This window comes from Apodemus sylvaticus, chromosome 9, assembly GCF_947179515.1.
Source record: "Apodemus sylvaticus chromosome 9, mApoSyl1.1, whole genome shotgun sequence".
In the NCBI taxonomy this organism is placed as follows: Eukaryota; Metazoa; Chordata; class Mammalia; order Rodentia; family Muridae; genus Apodemus; species Apodemus sylvaticus.
The window spans coordinates 27,181,076-27,199,071 of NC_067480.1; the positions used below are offsets into that span (position 1 = coordinate 27,181,076).

Sequence of the window (17,996 nt, forward strand, 5' to 3'; positions counted from 1 at the left end):
ATTGAACTCAGGTTATCAGACTTAGCAGAAAGTGCCATTGCTACTGAGCCATCTCATCGGCCCCTAATCTTAAGTCCTTCCTGTAGGTCTATAATTCTCCAATCCTTCCTTCTTTCCTTCCTTCCTTTCTTCCAGTGCTGAATAGCAAACCTAGGACCACTGCACACTGTGCCCTTGTAATTCTACATTTTTAATTTTATGTGTGGGTGTTTTGCCTGCATGTATGACTGTGCACCGTCTGCATGCCTGGTGCCTGTAGATACCAGAAGAAAGTGTCAGTCTCCCTGCAGTTGTGAGTTGCAGTATGGGTACTAGGAATTGAACCAAGGTTCTCTGGAAGAGCAGCAGGTACTCTACTACTGAGCCATACTTCCTACCCCATGTGACATTTTTTGTAAAGAACCCATCTTTAGAGTCATATCTGCTTTAGTGAATTATATTTTTCTCATGCTAAACAATATGCCCAACAACTGCCAATATAACAATTTTAAGAAGTCCAGCATGGAATGTATGATGCATTAATTCAAATTATTCAGATAATCAACTAAAGGACATGTGGGCTACAAGATCATTCTATCCTGCCTCACATAAACCAAAACAGATTTATTAGCTGTAAGCCCAAATAAAAGTGATCTCAAATGAGAGTAATGTCAGTGAAACACAGCCTCTTAAGTGGGTCAGAAGTGACTTTACTCATTTATATTTTACAAAATATTTTGAGGGTTTAAAAGATTAAATGTCCTGAAAGGAACAACAACCCAATACTTTCTGCTAATTCAGTTGTTCACTGAAGATCTTGAGAAAAGCAAGATTTCAGGATAGAAGTCAGAAAATAATAGTTACAAGATATCAAGAAATAAATTGGAACCATTTATTATTAATTTTGAGTTTATAGACAGACATTTACTGCTGAAGAAGACATGCCTTCTTCAGACCCTGAACAGAGAGCGAGGAGCAGGACCAGCCACGTGCCTGCTTTCATGGTTCTCACAGTGCAGACTGATGAGGCCCTGAGCACATGGCCAGTGAACACTGAGGGAAAGAGGCCACCACCTTTATCTGTGGGGGTTAAGAAACACCTCTTTTAAGGAAGCAATACAAAGCTAAGTCCACTATGTGAATGTCTCATTGCATATCCTTCTAGGCACAAAACATAAGGCCAAAGGAGGATCACTCCCTACATGTTCAAAAGAATGTTTTTAAACTCATTAATATCATTTCTAGAGTAGATAGCAGCAAAAGATAACCAACTTTGACTTAGATACAGCAACAGCATTGTGTATATATGAAAATATTCACATTACAGAGAGAGACAGAGAGAGAGAGAGAGAGAGAGAGAGTGAGTTAAACAATGTCAGGGATTTTTATAGTATGTCAGCAAATGGAAGATAAACTTAAAAGATGTTTAAGGTAAATGTACCCCAAGTATTGACTTTTAAGGATCTATAATAGGGGGTCAATAAACTGGTCTCTATACTCTATATGCTTCTCTTCTTTCTCTTACTCTACTTTCCCAGCCTAGCTCTGTCTTTTATTTGTTTTGAGAAGTTAGAAACAAAAACTCTAAGGGTTTGATCTATACTGGACAGGTCCTACACTCTATTACAGAGCACTAACATATCTAAGGCAAGGTTAAAACCCAAAGAGTATGGAAATAAGAGCACAAAACAAATAGTCACCTACTAATCAAGTCATTCTTCCTGGGAAAACCAGAATTTCCAGAACTGTGACAATCCATACACTTACAGGAAATATAAGCAAAATAACCCTTTCCTCCTGGGGTTGTTTTTGGACATGATGTTTTATCACAAAAGTAGAAACCCTAACAAAGATACCATACATATATAAAAACAATAACTTAAAATTTAAATAAAAACATATTCATGCCAAGCATGGTGGCTCATGCTTATAATCCCACCACTTGAGAGGCTGATTAAGGAAGACTACTCTAAGTTTGGCAGCCTGGGCTACATAATGAGATCCAGGACAGCCTGGGCTACAAAGTGAGAGCAACATAAGATCCATATCATGTCTACAAAGTGAGTGCCAAGAAAAGAAGGGGGAGGGTAGGAAATATTTTGATGGTTGCCTATATGTTCACTATCAAGTTCAGCAACTACCAACTAATACCTAGTATCTCTCATCTATCCCTAAACAAGCACACCCATATTAAATTACATTAAACTAATAAGAAAACTCTTTAATCTCCTTTTTAAAACTCTCAATTATGGGTTACAAAGTCAAAATCCTTTGTCTGTCTGTCTGTCTGTCTTTGTGGCATTATTTAACTCAAGGCCTCATGCCTGCTAGACAAGCACTCTACTACTAAACTATATTATCAATCCCTTTTGTTTCCTTCCATATTTTGTTTGTTTTGTTTTACAAAGTGTCTCCAATACAGAGTGTCCCTCAGTTGCCCACAATGGCTGGCCTTAAACTGCAATCCTCCTGCTGCAAACTCCTGAGTAGCTTGGATGATAGGTTATTCCACCGTGCCCAGACATGATGTCAAAATATCCTACTTAGCAATCAACTCAGTGACAACTACAGCTATTAGGCTCCGGGAGGGTGGTTTCATCAGTAAAGTACTTGTTCTGTAAGTACAGAGACCTGAGCTCAATCCCCAAAACGCAAATAAAAATGCTAGGCATGGCGAAGCACATGGTAATCCCAGTGATTGAGAGGCTGAGACAGGAAGATCCCTTAGGCTCACTGGTCGGTCAGTCTAGACTAACTGGGAAACTCCAGACAACCCTATGCCCCAGGATGACACAAGATGGTCCTCCATCTTATACACACACACACACACACAGGAGTGCATTAAAAACTATTAAAGGCGTTTATGTACATAAGTCATAAATTGTATGAGACAAGACTAACATAGGAACAATTCAAATTCCATAGTGTGTTAGAAAAGCAACTACTTAATGAGAGCTGAAAATTAACTCATCTATCAGCCATACACATCATTTCAATAGTAATCACTTCCATCATCTAGAAAGTAATAAGACATAAACAGAACTGCAAAGCCTGCCTACATGGCCAATTTTACCATGGCAATTTGGAAAAATATGTGACTTTCATAACCTACAATCTGCTGAACAAAATGACTAAAACATACAAAAATTGAAAGTAGTTTTCCCTAGTTTCATATCATTTCAAATAAAATGTCAGTGTTTGTCAAAACATTCTTCAAATTTTACACATGATATTACTATCAAGCTGGCTTCTGTGAGTTAGTAATTTAACATAAGTTGGTTTTGTTAAGGTCAATCATTACTTTGTCCTTGGTAAAGTGTTGCTATAACAATATATAACACTCTCATATCTGCCATTACAAACATCGGGAATTTACTACCTATGGAGTCAGCCACATTCTGGCCTACAATATAAGGTATGTATCATGTCTTAGGCAGCACTCCTAGAAGATGACATAAAAGTCAGAACATCTACCTTTAAATGCCCAAAGTCAGAGAAAAAAATATATAGTTCAAGAAATATAGAGGACTGCAGAACATGAAATCTAGCCATTAAAAGGCCTGAGGTGTTAAATTCAAACATACAGTGAGATACGGACAGCTCAACCGCCCCTAAGCCAGCCTACCAGGCCCACATCTGGTCTGTTCACCTTGTAGTGAAGGATCTGAGAGGCCCAGTAAACCCAACCCTAATTCTAGCCCCCATTTCTGTGAAGAAAATGTCTACATTTGCACTTTTCAATGTCATCTGGAAGACAGTGACCCTATGGTCTGCAGCTACCACTGACATCAAAGGGACTAAACTCTGTAGGACCCTGGGACAGAGACTGCATATGTTAAGCCTGCTAACTGCTTTCAAGGACTGCTAAATGCTTCAAGAACACCAGTTCTGTGTTGAGCTTTAAGTCTATTATAAATGCCCCTTTTTCCTGTAAATGAGCAAACCACTGAAACTTCTGGGAGTGGCCCACTCAAGGCTTTGACTAGAAGTGGATAGGCTGCACTTGTGCCTGGAACCTTGGAGTAGGGAGCCATCAGCCTGGCAGCCTCCTCTCTGACAACTGGGTAGACTGACCTCAAGACAACCCAGCCACTTCAGACACTTTATCACTCTGAGAGAGCACCAGCTGCCAGGAACACTGCACTGAAAGCCACAACTCTGGCTCCAGGAGTCCTTGCTCCCTCACAACTACCCTGATAGCCTGCACTGACCTTGGAAGGCATCAATCTAGTCAAGGCAAGATTCAGTAACCTTTAGATAACCTTGAAGCTATTCTCACTCAAGTTACTCCTCAGTAACTCAGCAAGAAGCAAGTAAACCTGCAAAGCCTGTCCCTGTGCAGAGCCCATGCTCACTGGAACTGGACACTATCCTATGACTGGTGATTCACTTACATACTACACATATGCCCTCCAGACTATATAACCAGACTATACAGTTTACTTGGTAATCAACTAAGAGACACCTTTTGAGAAGGCTTCTTCCACTGGTCTTTTCTTGCCCACTTGTGACTTTATAGTAAAAACATGGCACTAAACTGACAGGACAAAGAGGAGATGGTGTTATCTGCAGAAACAGGCAACTTACAAAAAGTTAGTGAGGATCAAAGTGCTGCAGGGAGCTGGGTCCGTGAGATCACAGAGGATGGTATTAGAAGATGAGAGGAGAAGCCGGGCGGTGGTGGCGCACACCTGTAATCCCAGCACTCTGGGAGGCAGAGGCAGGTGGATTTCTAAGTTCGAGGCCAGCCTGGTCTACAGAGTGAGTTCCATGACAGCCAGAGCTATACAGAGAAACCCTGTCTCAAAAAACAAAACAAAACAAAACAAAACAACAACAACAAAAAAAAAAAAAGATGAGAGAAAGCAGAAACCCAAAAGTGTGAGAGACAGAAGGTTGTAAAGAAACAAAAAATAAGAATTAGAATAATTCAGAAAACTGCCAAGCCCTAAGGACTAAGAGTCCATAGAAGCCATGGGTCCAGACACTCAGGGTTCAAGAACTATAACACCTAGCCACTGCAATAAACTGTGGTTTCTGGTCAGAGTATAGCACCATTAACAGTCAATGCTCAGACGAGTAAATCCCCAAACCTAAGCATCTAGGACTGCAAGTTTCTGACCTCTAGAGCCATGAGCCATAGGCCTCTTTTCTTCAGGATTTAGAATGATAAGCCTATTAGCCTAGCCCTAGGCTCTTAGCACTCAAGGGCCTGCAACGTCCAAGACAGCCACCCTTTGTCTACATTCAATTTTCATCCAGAGATAGAAATAACCCAAGCCACCTCATTGGTAATACCATCATTCATAAGAACCATCCCATGAATTTAGTACTTAACGATGTTAGGTACATGCAGAGAAACAGTACAATTCAAGTAAATAAACACAAGCAAATAACTGAAACAATCCCAAAACTACTGAAATACAACTATGACCCACCTAGGACCTCTCTGTCTAGGGAAGACAGAATAAACCATAGCTTTGGAACCCAGGCAAGCAAGCCAGTGCTTGTGCAAATAATGTAAGCAGGAGTCAGAGCACAGGCCAGTTCCAAAGCTCAGAGACTCAGGTGAGTACTTTAAATCTTCAGGTTGCAAGCATTCAACTTGTCACTGAAGAAGCTGCATCACTAAGATCTTGCTGCCTCTGGATGTATGTTAAATATAAAAGCTGTAATCATACAGAGCCTTTTGGCACACAATCCACTAAAGCAGATGTGAAGAAACCAAAAGATAACAGTTCTCACAACTACAAGCTTGGCAAGCCTACACACATGCAAATGATGGTACTACAGCAGAGGAGGGCCTCCAAAGAAGCCTGGAAAAGATAAAGATTACAAAACTGCCATCCTCCAGGGATAGGGAAACGCTTTCTTTGAGAAAGTAAGGACTGAGCAGAGCACTGAAGGACATCCTGAAAGAAATAATCCTTAACTGACCTAAAGTGCAGAGACCAGGCACTCCACAAGACCCAAACAAGTTGAACAAGATACAATTCATAGTCCACATGAAGCTCAAGAAGAATGAAGACCAAAGTGTGGGTAATTTGGTTCTCCTGAGAAGGGCAACAAAATACTCACAGGAGCAAATATGGAGATAAAGTGTAGAGAAAAGACTGAAGGGAAGACCATCAAGGATTGTCAAACTGTCCCACTCAAGGATTCATCCCACATACAGTCACCAAACCCCAACACTATCATGAATGTCAAGAAATGCTTGCTGAAAGGAGCCTGATATGGCTGTCTCCTGAGAGGCCCTGCCAGAGCCTTACAAATACAGAGGTGGATGCTCACAGTCAACCATTGGACTGAGGGCAGGGTCCCCAATGGAGGAGTTAGAGAAAGGACTGAAGGAGCTGAAGGGGTTTGCAACCTCATAGGAAGAACAAAAATACAACCAACCAGACCCCCCTAGAGCTCCCAGGGACTAAGCCATCAACTAAGGGGTACACATGGCTCCAGCTGCATATGTAGCAGAGGATTGTCTTGTCAAGCATCAGGGGAGGAGAGGTCTTTGGTCCTATGAAGGCTCCCATTGTAGGGAAATCAAGGGCAGGGAGGTGGGAGGGGGATGGGTGGAGGAACACCCTCATAGAAGTAGGGAGAAGGAAGATTGGATAGGGGCTACCCAGAAGGTGGGGAAACTGGGAAAGGAGATAACATTTGAAATGTAAATAAAGAATATATCCAATAAAAAAAATTGTAAAAAAAGGAAGTCCTAAGTGAGGATGCTTGAATCTCACTTAGAAGTGGGAATAAAATAGTTGCAGGAGGCAGAGAGAGGGAGGGAACTGGGTAGAGGGAAGGAAAAGGAGAGGGGAATTGGAAGAATTCAGGATTAGATGTGAGGAGAGACAGGAGAGATGGCCAGAGGGCCAGAAAGAATGGAAATGTGCAACTGGTGGAGGAGGAGAATTGGGGAGCATCTCCAGGACAGGCCAGAGGCCTGGGATAGGAAAGGCTCGCAGGAATCAGTAGGGGAGACCTTAGCTGAGACTCACAACAGTGGGAATATGGAACCTGAAGAGGCTACCTGCTGTAGCCAGATAGAGATCCCAGTGGATCAATAGCACCCATGGGAGCAAAGGCACCCATAAAACTTTCAACCCCAAATTTATCCTGCCTATAAGAAATACAGGGACAGGGGATGGAGAGACTGAGGAATGGCCAGGCAATAACTGGCCCAACTAGAGACCCATGCCATGGGCAGCACTGCCCCTGACACTAGTAATGATACTCTGTTATGCTTGCAGACAGGAGCTTAGCATAGCTGTCCTCGGAGAGGCTCAACCCAGCAGCTAATTCAGGTGGACACAGACTTGTCACAGCCAAACACTGGGTAGAGTTTAAGGACTCTTACAGAAGAGGTAGGGGAAGAACTGAGGGCCCCAAAGGAGATAGGAACTCCACAGGAAGACCGACAGAGTCAACTAACCTGGACCCTTGGAAGCTCTCAGAGACTGAACCACCAACTAAAGAGCGTACACGGGCTGGACCTAGGCCTCCCCAATCATACGTAGCAGATGTGCAGCCAGCTCAGTCTTCATGCAGGTCCAGAACAACCTGAGCAGGGGCTATCCCTAAAACTGTTACCTGTCTGTGGAATATGTTCTTCTAGCTGGTAAGCCTTGTCTGGCATCAGTGGGAGAGTAGGCCTAGCCTACTTGATGTGCCAGGGTGGGAGGACACCCAGTGTGGGGCCACCACCCTCTCAGAGGAGATGGGGAGGGGAGATAGAGGAAAGGAGTGTGGGGAGACTGGGAATAAGAGGTAGCAATTGGGATGTAAAGTGAATAAATAAACTTAAAAGGCGGGAAATTAGGGTTCCTTAACTTCCAAATGCCCAAAGCTTCATTTCAAATACTCACTACTTCCTGTAGTAGACATTAATCAGGTGCAAGACAGACTCAGTGTTAGCTCTATTTGAAAGAGATGAAATATCTAGTCACAAAATGATTGGAATACTTTCAAACAAAAAAAAGTGATGCTTGTTTATGCCAACAACATAAGAAAATCAAAACATTAGTTTCTGGAAGGCCAAACATTGCTGTTATGAGCTAAATAGTTAATGGAAGACCACGCAGCTCTGTGGTTAAGAGACCTTGAGAGTCAAAACACCAGAGTTGAATCTAGCCTCTTACCTCTCAGAAGCTGTGACTCGGACAAGGTACCTCACCTTTCTTTGTCTTGGTTCCATCACCCATATGAACCAGTAAAAATAAAATGTACCTTGTAAAGCTGTACCAATTTGTCCATAAGATAACATACTATACTAACCTATTTCAGAGAGTGTTTGTGGTAATAAAGACATTTTCTTACATGTGCACAAACATTATTAGTTTAATTTAACTTGGATATTACTTCTGTCAGGTCCACTGTCTCCAACTCATCAACTGGTACTAAGGTCTCCTTTAGTATCTTGTTTCTCTTTTCCTAACCTAATCTAAATGCATGCATACTTTATGCTAGAGAAATGAACATTTATGTTTGCACATAAATGCTCACAGCAGCTTTATTTAAACAGCCAAAAGCAGAACAATCAGAATGATCAGGCATGCTTCAGAATCCTACTCAGCAATGAAAAGGTACAAACTATTGATACATACCACCAAAGCTTAAGGGAATGATACCAGGAGGAAGAAATCCCAGTTATGTGCTATGTGACTCCATTATGCAGTACCCTGAAATGACAAAACTGTAGAGAAGAGCTGAATGGTACCCAGGCTGGGTAGGGGCAGACATGACTGAGGCTATGAAAGGGTAATGTGAAGGACCTCTGTGACAGACTCTTCTGCAGCTCTTCTGTGGTGGTGATCATATGAACCCACAGATATACAACTCACACAATCTCAAGTGAGTACATGTGAAACTGGAAAAACACCAATACAAGGCACAGACAGCAATACAGGGAGACAGTGGCTGAGATGCCCCGGTTATAATAATATACTACAGTTATTCTAGAGAGAACTAAATGAAGGGCAGTTGGGCTCTCTCTATATTATTTCTTACAACTATGTGTGAGTCAACAAATATCTCAAACTATAGCTTTAACTCAAAAAGAAAGTTTAAAAAGAAAAAAAGTAGCCAGATATGGTAGCATATGCCTTTAATCCCAGCACTTGGAAGGCAGAGGCAAGGGATCTCCATAGGTTTGAGGTCTACCTGGTCTACAGAGTGAGTTCCAGGACAGCAAGGGTTACACAGAGAGATCCTGTCTCATAAAGCCAAAAAAGGTTTAAAAAAAAAAAAAAGTAGAAACAGAAACAATGAAAATAGTAAAGGCATTCCAATTAGCTTAAGAACAGAAAAAGGCTACCAATGGGTATGCTGCTTGTTACTCAACGCCACTGTGAACAACTACTTTTAAAATTAGTTTTCAAATAACCTTACTAATGGTCACTATTAAAAGATGCTTAAACAGACAATAAAGAAACAAATGCAGATTTTTTTTTTATGTGTGCTGAAGTTATCCCTCAACAGATAAAGGATTTCTCATTACATGATTCTAAACATTGGCCAGCTATACAAATGAAGGAAATGATTTCCATCCTTAAGCTACTCCCCTACTTCCCACCAAACCTGAACAAGAATAAAAGCAACAGATTTCATGGCAAAAGACTAAAATAGTAAGTACTGAATACATAGTCTATCTCAGACACCTGCAATGTCAAATATCCTGTTTGCTATGTTAAAACTATTCCAAAGCGGGCTGGTGAGATGGCTCAGAGGTTAAGAGCATTGGCTGCTCTTCCAGAAGTCATGAGTTCAATTCCCAGCAACCACATGGTGGCTCACAACTATCTATAGTAGGATATGATGCCCTCTTCATGTATATGCAGCAGAACACTCATACATTAAATAAATAAAGTTTAAAACAAATAAACAATAACAACAAAACCTATTCTAACACACAGAAGATGGAAAACTTGGGTCTGGGAAGATATTCTATCAGTAAAGTATCTGTTGTGCAAGCATTAGCAACTGAGTTCCAATCCCTAGGACCCATGTGGGGAACAAAAAAAAGTTGAGTCCAGATGCATGCATTTTAACCCTAGTGGTGGTTCCGCAGAGGCGGAAGGACCATGAAGAACAGTGGAAGACCTCAAAGATCTGATGGAAGAGCTGAACAGATGGCTCTGTAACAAAGAGCACTGGCTCCTCTTCTGAAGGACCTCGGTTTAATTCCCAGCACCCATATGGTGGATCACAACCATCTATAACTCCAGTTACAGAGGATCTGACACCCTTTAAGCCTCCACAGGCACTGTACACACCTGATGCACAAACATTCAGGGAAACACTTATACATATAAAATAAAATAAATAAATCTCTTAAAATGTATATCCACCAAAAACAGTAAGAATAATGCTTATGGTATACTTTTGTAACATTCTCACTACAGTTAAAATATAATTTCAATTGTTTCTTTGTCTTGTTTTTCAAGAACTGGCTGATTTTCCAGATCTGCGTTTAATTCCCAGCATCCACATGGTGGCTCACAACTATCTGTAGCTAGGATTCCAGGGATCTAATTCCCTCTTCTTGCTTCTTGAGGGTACTGCACACACATAGTGCATAGATATATATGCAAGGAAAACAATCACACACTTAAATTTTGTCAATTGTTAATGAAAAAATAAAACTGGGCAGTGGTGATACACACCTTGAATCCCAGCACTCAGGAGGCAGAGGCAGACAAATCTCTGAGTTGAGGCCAACCTGCTTTATAGATTAAGTTCCAGGACGACAGTCAAGGCTACATAGAGAAACCCAGTCTTGAAAAACAAAACCAAAAACAGCTACCCAATGACTCTACAGTTGAAGCTATATCCAAGTTGCTAAGATAGTGGAATACTCTTGGGTATAGTAAATTAACTGCTGAGATAATCAATAAATGAGTCAGCATAAGGTATGCTGACTTCTTTGGAAGGAATTTTATGAACACAAGATTTAAGACTTCTCATACAATAAACAATTCAATCACAAGCACTAATAAAGTAACTAAGTAACAGTAAGAAAACACTCTATCAATCAGTCAATAACTTGTGAATTAATTATGTGCAAGACTGTACTAAGTAATGAAGGCAGATTTTAATAGATATCTACCCTGGATCAGATTCATACAGTAGCTAAAGACATGCAAAAGGCTGTTTTGAAGTTAGACAAAAAAAAAAAAAAAAAAAAACTTCTACAATTCAGTCCAACTTCTTTGTCATCTGCTTTCATAGTCACACCAATTCAGCCAAACACATGCCCCGTCCGCAGCCCATGCACTGCAATACATTCTCCTTGCCCCTCCTGCCTACATATACACATACCCATAGATGCTTCCCGCACATTAGAGGCCTGCAAAATTCCTAACTTCCAAAGCCCATCCCAAATGCTTCCTGCATCTTTGGAAATCTTTTATGAACAGCATGGCCCTGCAAGCTATGCTCTGTTATGGTAATCTTCCCTACTCATCTCCTGTTTTATTTCTATATTTGTTTGTCTTGCTAGGATGAAGTTACATGGTTAGAGAAAACTAAATTTAAATTTGAACTATTAGCTATCTGACTTTAACCAAAACAAACTCCCAAGTTTCTTAAGCTTCAGCTCCTAGATATACCAAATAAGGAGATTATCACCTAGTGTGAGCTTTATTTAATTAATAGGGGTGCGGGTTCAGGAGAGAGAATGAGTAAAGAAAGGCCCTGGGCGTGGAAGTGCCCTGGAATAACAAACAAAGGGTGTGGAAGCAGCAGCTATTAAGGCTCTACTCTATTCAGAAGATCCTAATAAGACCCCTAGAGATTAAAAACTATGGCACCTGGGTCTATGAGACGGCAGCAGGCCAGGCGGCACCAGCCACATCAGCCTAACAACCTGAGCTCCACCCCAGGAACCACATAAAGGTGGAAAGAGAGCTGATTCCACAGTTGTCTCTGAGCTCTACAAACATGCTACGACATGTGGGCACATGCACACACACCAACACAAAAGTTTAAAACTATGGTGTCTGAGATTAAAAACATGAACATGTCTTTAATAAAATGCCACAGATTAACAGGATGACTGAACTAGTAACAGAATAGACACTGCACAAGGAAAAGGCTAGGGAACTCGAAGATACAGCAATGGGCAAAAACATGAATCCAAAGAAAGAAATTAACAGAGCATCAGCGAGCTGCAGAGCTACCTTGGGCAACATTATTGCATTTAATCAAAATCTACAAGGGAGAGGAATAGGAAAGAAAAACATTGGGAAAAATGATAGTCAAATACTTTACAAAATTGATGAAAACTATTAAATCAAAAACCAAGATGTTCAATGATACCAAACACAAGGAACTTAAAGAAAACTACACAAACACATATCACAATCAATTTGGTTGAACCAGTTTAAAGAGAATATCTTTAAAGCAAAAACACATACTATGGATCAGAAAATAAAAGAATCTTGGCTGCTTTCTTATCAGAAACAAGTGAAACAGAAAACAATAAATCAACATCTTTTAAGTGGCTGATGGGAAAAACAAATCTAAAATTCATTACAAATGTTTTTCTAAAGCAAATACAATATCTTTTTCAGACATACAAAAGCTAAAACAATCACCAACAAGTTCCCATTAATAGAAACTTTAAAGGAAGTCCCTAAAGTAGAAATAAAATCATAATAGATGCAAATATGAGATAAGCAGAGGAATGAAGAGAGAATTAACTCAATGCATGTGTAACCAAAAAGAGGCAGAGGTGGAGGGGGGAAGTTGAGACATACATGCATGCATACATACATACATACAAACATACATACATACATCTGATTTCCGGCTAAAGAGATGGTTCAGTGGTTAAAACCCTTGCCTTGCAAGCAAGCCTGGGGAGATGGGTTCAGATTCCAAGAACCGATATAAATGCTGGGTAAGTGTGGCAGCTTGCCTATATTTCAAGCCATGAAGGAAGAGACAAAAGATTCCCAGAGCAAGCCAGACAAGACTAGTCACATCAGTGATCTCTGAATTTCAATGAGACCCCCACCTCAATATTAAGGCAGAAAATCTATACAGGATGATTCCCCATGTCAACCATAGGCCTCACACAAACATAAGTCCACAAATAATACTCACACACCACACCACACACACACACACACACACACACACACGATACACTTACATGAAAATGGGGGGTGGGGAGGAAGATAACTGATTCTATTTTTTACCCTTGATCTTAGCCAAAAGGCTGAGATGCAATCTGATTCTATTTTTTTAAAGATTTATTTATTTATGTATGCGAGTACACCGTCACTGTCTTCAGACACACCAGAAGAGGACATCAGGTCCCATCACAGATGGCTGAGCCACCATGTGGTTGCTGGGAATCGAACTCAGGACCTCTGGAAGAGTAGTCAGTGCTCTTAACCATTGAGCCAGCTCTCTAGCCCCCTGATTCTATTTTTTAAAGATTCTTACAAATAATGGAAGGTGCACTGGGGTTGATAACATATAAAATAAGGGGACCAAGAACACCAGTATGCAAATAAACTCAACAACATAGACAATTAATAAGGTCAATAAAAGGCACAACTAAAGTTCATTCAAAAAGAAACAGGTATCATAAATACTTTCCATTAAAGAATCCAGACTTTAGTCAAATGACCACCACCTTCCCACAAGGGCACTCCAAAGCAGACAGAAACACTAATAAATACTGATGACAGCACACAAGGTATAACAGAAAACTGAAGGAAAGGGACCATTCCCAATTCATCAGTGCTCCCTACATTACTGGAAAACCAAATACAAGAGTTAAAAAAACAAAAACTCTTTTGCCCTAGATTCTGTGAATGAAGCCTGGAGACTAGTTGAGTATTTAAGAACTGCCGGCTTTGAACTGAGTGATGGAGGACAGACGGTAGGGGCGAGGCACAAGTCCACTCACTTAAACAAAGGGGCCAACATTATGGCAACAGAAAACAGAATGGTGGTGGTTGCCAGGAGCAGGCAAGAAGAGAACGGATTTCTCTAGAAATATGCTATGTTTCATTAAAACATTACCCCCACTGAACTAAACACTTGAAAATGTTTAGGCATATGTGGATAGGTGCATGCACTTGAAAGCCAAAAAGCCAACCTTAAGTTATTCCTCAGAAGCTGTCTACCTTGGTTTTCATCTGGGAGGGCTCAGGGTTTGGTTTGGTTTGTTCTGAGCTAGTCTCTCATTGTGACCTGGGGTTCAGAGATTACAGCAAAGCACAAGGATCCTTCTGTCTCCTGAGCACAGCCACTACAAGCACATGCCATCAGGTCTACATTTTACATGGGTGCTTGGAATATGAGTCTCAGGTCCTTGTGTGCTGCAGACCCTTCACCGACTAAGCTAATTCCCAGCTTGACAGTAGGTTTCATACTATCTGGTTTACTACACTTTAAAAGAGAGAGTTTAAAAAAAAAAAAAAAAAAAGACACGAAAACTGGTTCCCAAGCAGTAGAACTGATTAAAATTACTTCTAATCAACTAACCATAATGGCCTTTTTTATATTTTTGGTTAGACGTCTAGCCCTTAAGAGCTGAACCATCTCTACAGCCCCAACTCTCTTTTTCCCAAATAAAAGAAAACTGAGTACATCTTGCAAGCGGGACCTGGGGACTTCTCAGACTATAATAAAGCATGAGAGAGGCAATGAGATGGCTCAGGGTGCATTTGTCACAAAGCCTGACCACCTGAGTTCAATCTCCAGTGACCCATAGGCCTACACACACACACACACACACACACACACACACGTAAATTTAGATTTTTTTATTAAAATTTACAAAATAAAGGGAGCAAGTTGAAGAACAAGGAATGAGAAAACAATACAAATGCTAACCGGTGGTAAAAACACAAAGCATGCTATTCAGACACAAGCATACTGTGTCATCCCCGCCCGACACACAGCCTAAGTCCCTAAATGAAACCTCCATAGAGGCTTCTCTTTATTCAAAGCACAAAGAAAAATTCAGCTTGCCTACTAGGTCCAGCAGAATCTGGCCCCACGCCACTGCTCCAGCCCTCTGTCCTACCAGATTGTCCCACGTGCTCCCAGCTCCCTCTCTAAAGTTGAACCTCCTGTCCCTGATCCTCTCCAGCGACCCTGCCAGTACAGGGTCTCTGTCTGCTATCTTCAGTGACACTGAAGCATGTCCTTCCCTATGCACCCTGAATCCCTCCATTCATAGGTCTCATTTGGGACTTCCCTTACTTAACACATCACATCTGCAGCTTAATATCTGCTAAAGACGGAGGTCACATCTGCATTCATTCTCAACTCCACAGCCAAGCGCAGCGCTTGCTGTAGGACTGCTAAGGCCTTCCTACAGCTTAAGTCAAGCAGAGCATCAGAGACTAATAAGCTACACACACACACACACACACACACACACACACACACGGGGGAGGGGGGGGTCCGGGAGCACACCATAGACAAAGCATAGCAATTGCTTGCTGAGGAACCATTGTTTTGGCTGTCTCCTGACATAGTGCCTGCTACATATGAAACACTCCAGAATATCAGTCAAAGAGCAAAATTTTCACAAGACTCTTAAGTCTTACATATTAAACAGTAACCCTACTTAAACTGTTGTGTTTTATATAAAAGTAAGACTGATTGCAGAAGCAAAAGATCTTGAAGGGGCAGGATCTTTTAGATCTCGAACAGGAAAAACTCTGACCAGAGAGATTTGTGCATGGTGTGTTTTAAAAGAAATGGATCAGGATTAGAGTGACTTTAGAATTTTAAATAAGAACTAAAGAACACCATATGGAAATGTTTCCCAAACCCTAAAGAATATTTTTAAAAATGTAGTTTACTCAGTCCCCTCCAATACATAATGTATCTATCCTTGGAGGCAAATCAACTATTACTTTCTCCTTAAACATCTTCCTGAAAGTACCAGCCTACACTGATTCCTTCACCCCTCACCTACTACACAGCACTGAATGCCTACCACATAGACTGTATTTAACCAAATGCCATCTTGTTTTCCCAATAGTGGAATGTGTACAACCTAGTATATCTTCTAAAACTTATCTCAAGTGCATTTAACACTACAGATGCTTAGTACAGAAACTAAATGATACCATTTTCAATGGTGAATCTCAAAACGCTCCCGCATTTTATTCCTAAATAGTTCTGCAAATTGTTTACACCTCTGTTTTCACTCCATCGTTCTATTAAGAACAGCAATGTCTAAGGGTCTTAGTGCCGCTTGTCCAAACTCAAAGGCCGTTTTCAGTGCCACTGTTATCTTTCCAAGTGTATATCAGAGATATATTTACACCTGCCACTATTTAACGGAGTAAAATTTACTTGCAATCTTTCCCAAGATTAGTCAGGTCCCAGGACGCTCCTTCGGTATAAAACTGGCACTCACAACAGCTAGATACAATATACTACCCACAGCTCATTCAAAACTAGAAAGCTAACTCCCGGGGAAATGGTCGGTTCAGAGTGTACAGAGACCGGATAAAGTGTATCACTTTGGAAAGCTCGAGCAATCAGCAAGTGCTGCGGCTCATCACTCCCGAGGCGCCGCAAGCCTGTCAGCCTCCATCAGGACCCACGAGAACACGTCCCCAGGTGACCCAAGCCTCGGGAAGCCGCGTCTTCCCAGACACCGGCTCCAATCCCGTCTCCCTCCTCTCGTATTGAACTGCACTACAAAAAGGAAGGGCCTCCTCAGGGCGTGAGGAGCCCGAGGCCCGGCCGGGGCCGGCGGAAGGCGACCAGAGGCGCCGAGCTCGGGCGCCCCGTGAGGCGAGGACGCACGGTCCCGGCCGCGGAGCGCGGCGCGGAGGGAAGGCCAGGCCGGACGGCCGGGGCGTGCGCAGGGGGAGGGGGCAGGAGCCTCACCGTCGCTCCCCGGAGGCCGGCGCCGCCGCAGACCCGCAGTTGCTAGGGAGAATGCGCTTCCGGGTCACGAGCTAGCGTTCCGAGAGCGACGGTGGCCGGCTTGGGCCAAGAACGAAGCGCGGGACTAGTGGCCGGTGGAGGCGGTGGTCGCTGCTGGACCACGGGACTGATTGGAGGGGCGGTGCGAGGCTCATCCCTCGTGGGCGGCTCTCGGCTGGCCGACGGCAGCCTTTCTGCCTGGGTCCCTCTTGCGCTATCTGTATCCTAAACCCACCACCCAGCCGGTGTCACGTGGCAGGTGCCACCAGACTTTTGGATGCTCTTGGCACCAGCGCCAGCGCCTTCCTTGTTACCCAGTCTTATTCATCGACGCATTGGCCCACCACTCCTTCACTGGACAACTGTACAGGGCTATGTGCATTGTTGTTACATGCAGGTTGGTAACCAAAGAGGTGACAGTGTCCGGCTAGCTCAGATGGGCGAAGGAAGCTGTAAAGCCTGCACAAGAAAGGCTTGTCTAGGCAAGAAAAGGGAAGAGCAAGGAGACCACAACCAAGTGGAAGGGGAGGGAAAAGTATGTCAAACCATGGAATACCTGCTATGTGGTGTTAGGCTGCCGGGAGGCAGCATGGCCCCGACAGGCAAGTGGGTCAAGAATTGAAAACTTGAGGACTCTGTGAACCACAGAGAAGGAAACCCTAAGAGTATCCAGGGAAGTATGAAAAGGAAAAAACACGTCAGTGAGGGGCTGGTAATAGTTGCCAACTGTTATGGAGATCATGCGACTAGAGATGCCAATAGAATAATCAAAATTCAATATTACAATGTCAAAGTAGGGAATGGGGTCCACTTCTGGTAAACTAGGCCACTATGTTTTTCTCCGTGTTCAATCAATGGAAAACCTCTGGATTTCTTACTGCTGTAAGAAGCCCCACCTTGGTATAACTTCCATGTATGCTTAAGGAATGAGCCTGGGGATTCCTTATTTTATTTTTTCTTGCTCTTCCTCAGATCCTTCTAGAACCTCAGCCAAACTTCCGTGTAAGCAAAACTTGCCTATTCAAACTGCAGAGAATAAATGGCAGAGGCTCAGGCATTCTGTGAATAGGAAGCAGGCCAGTGGAGACAGGGATGGGAAAAGCCAG

General features: G+C 42.3%; 1 protein-coding gene across 3 annotated transcripts in view; it reads right to left on the reverse strand.

Annotated features, from left to right (window-relative positions):
- Positions 1-16,936, reverse strand: part of Dis3l2 (DIS3 like 3'-5' exoribonuclease 2) — a 345,312-nt gene extending 328,376 nt beyond the window's left edge. For 2 of the 3 annotated variants that reach the window (XM_052192653.1, XM_052192651.1), the window contains exon 1: positions 16,852-16,936. The gene's annotated coding sequence lies outside the window, so the exon portion shown is untranslated. Of the gene's footprint in view, positions 1-8,582; positions 8,602-16,851 lie in introns of those variants that run through there. The other variant, XM_052192652.1, reaches the window with a different exon arrangement.
- Positions 16,937-17,996: the final 1,060 nt, after the last annotated feature.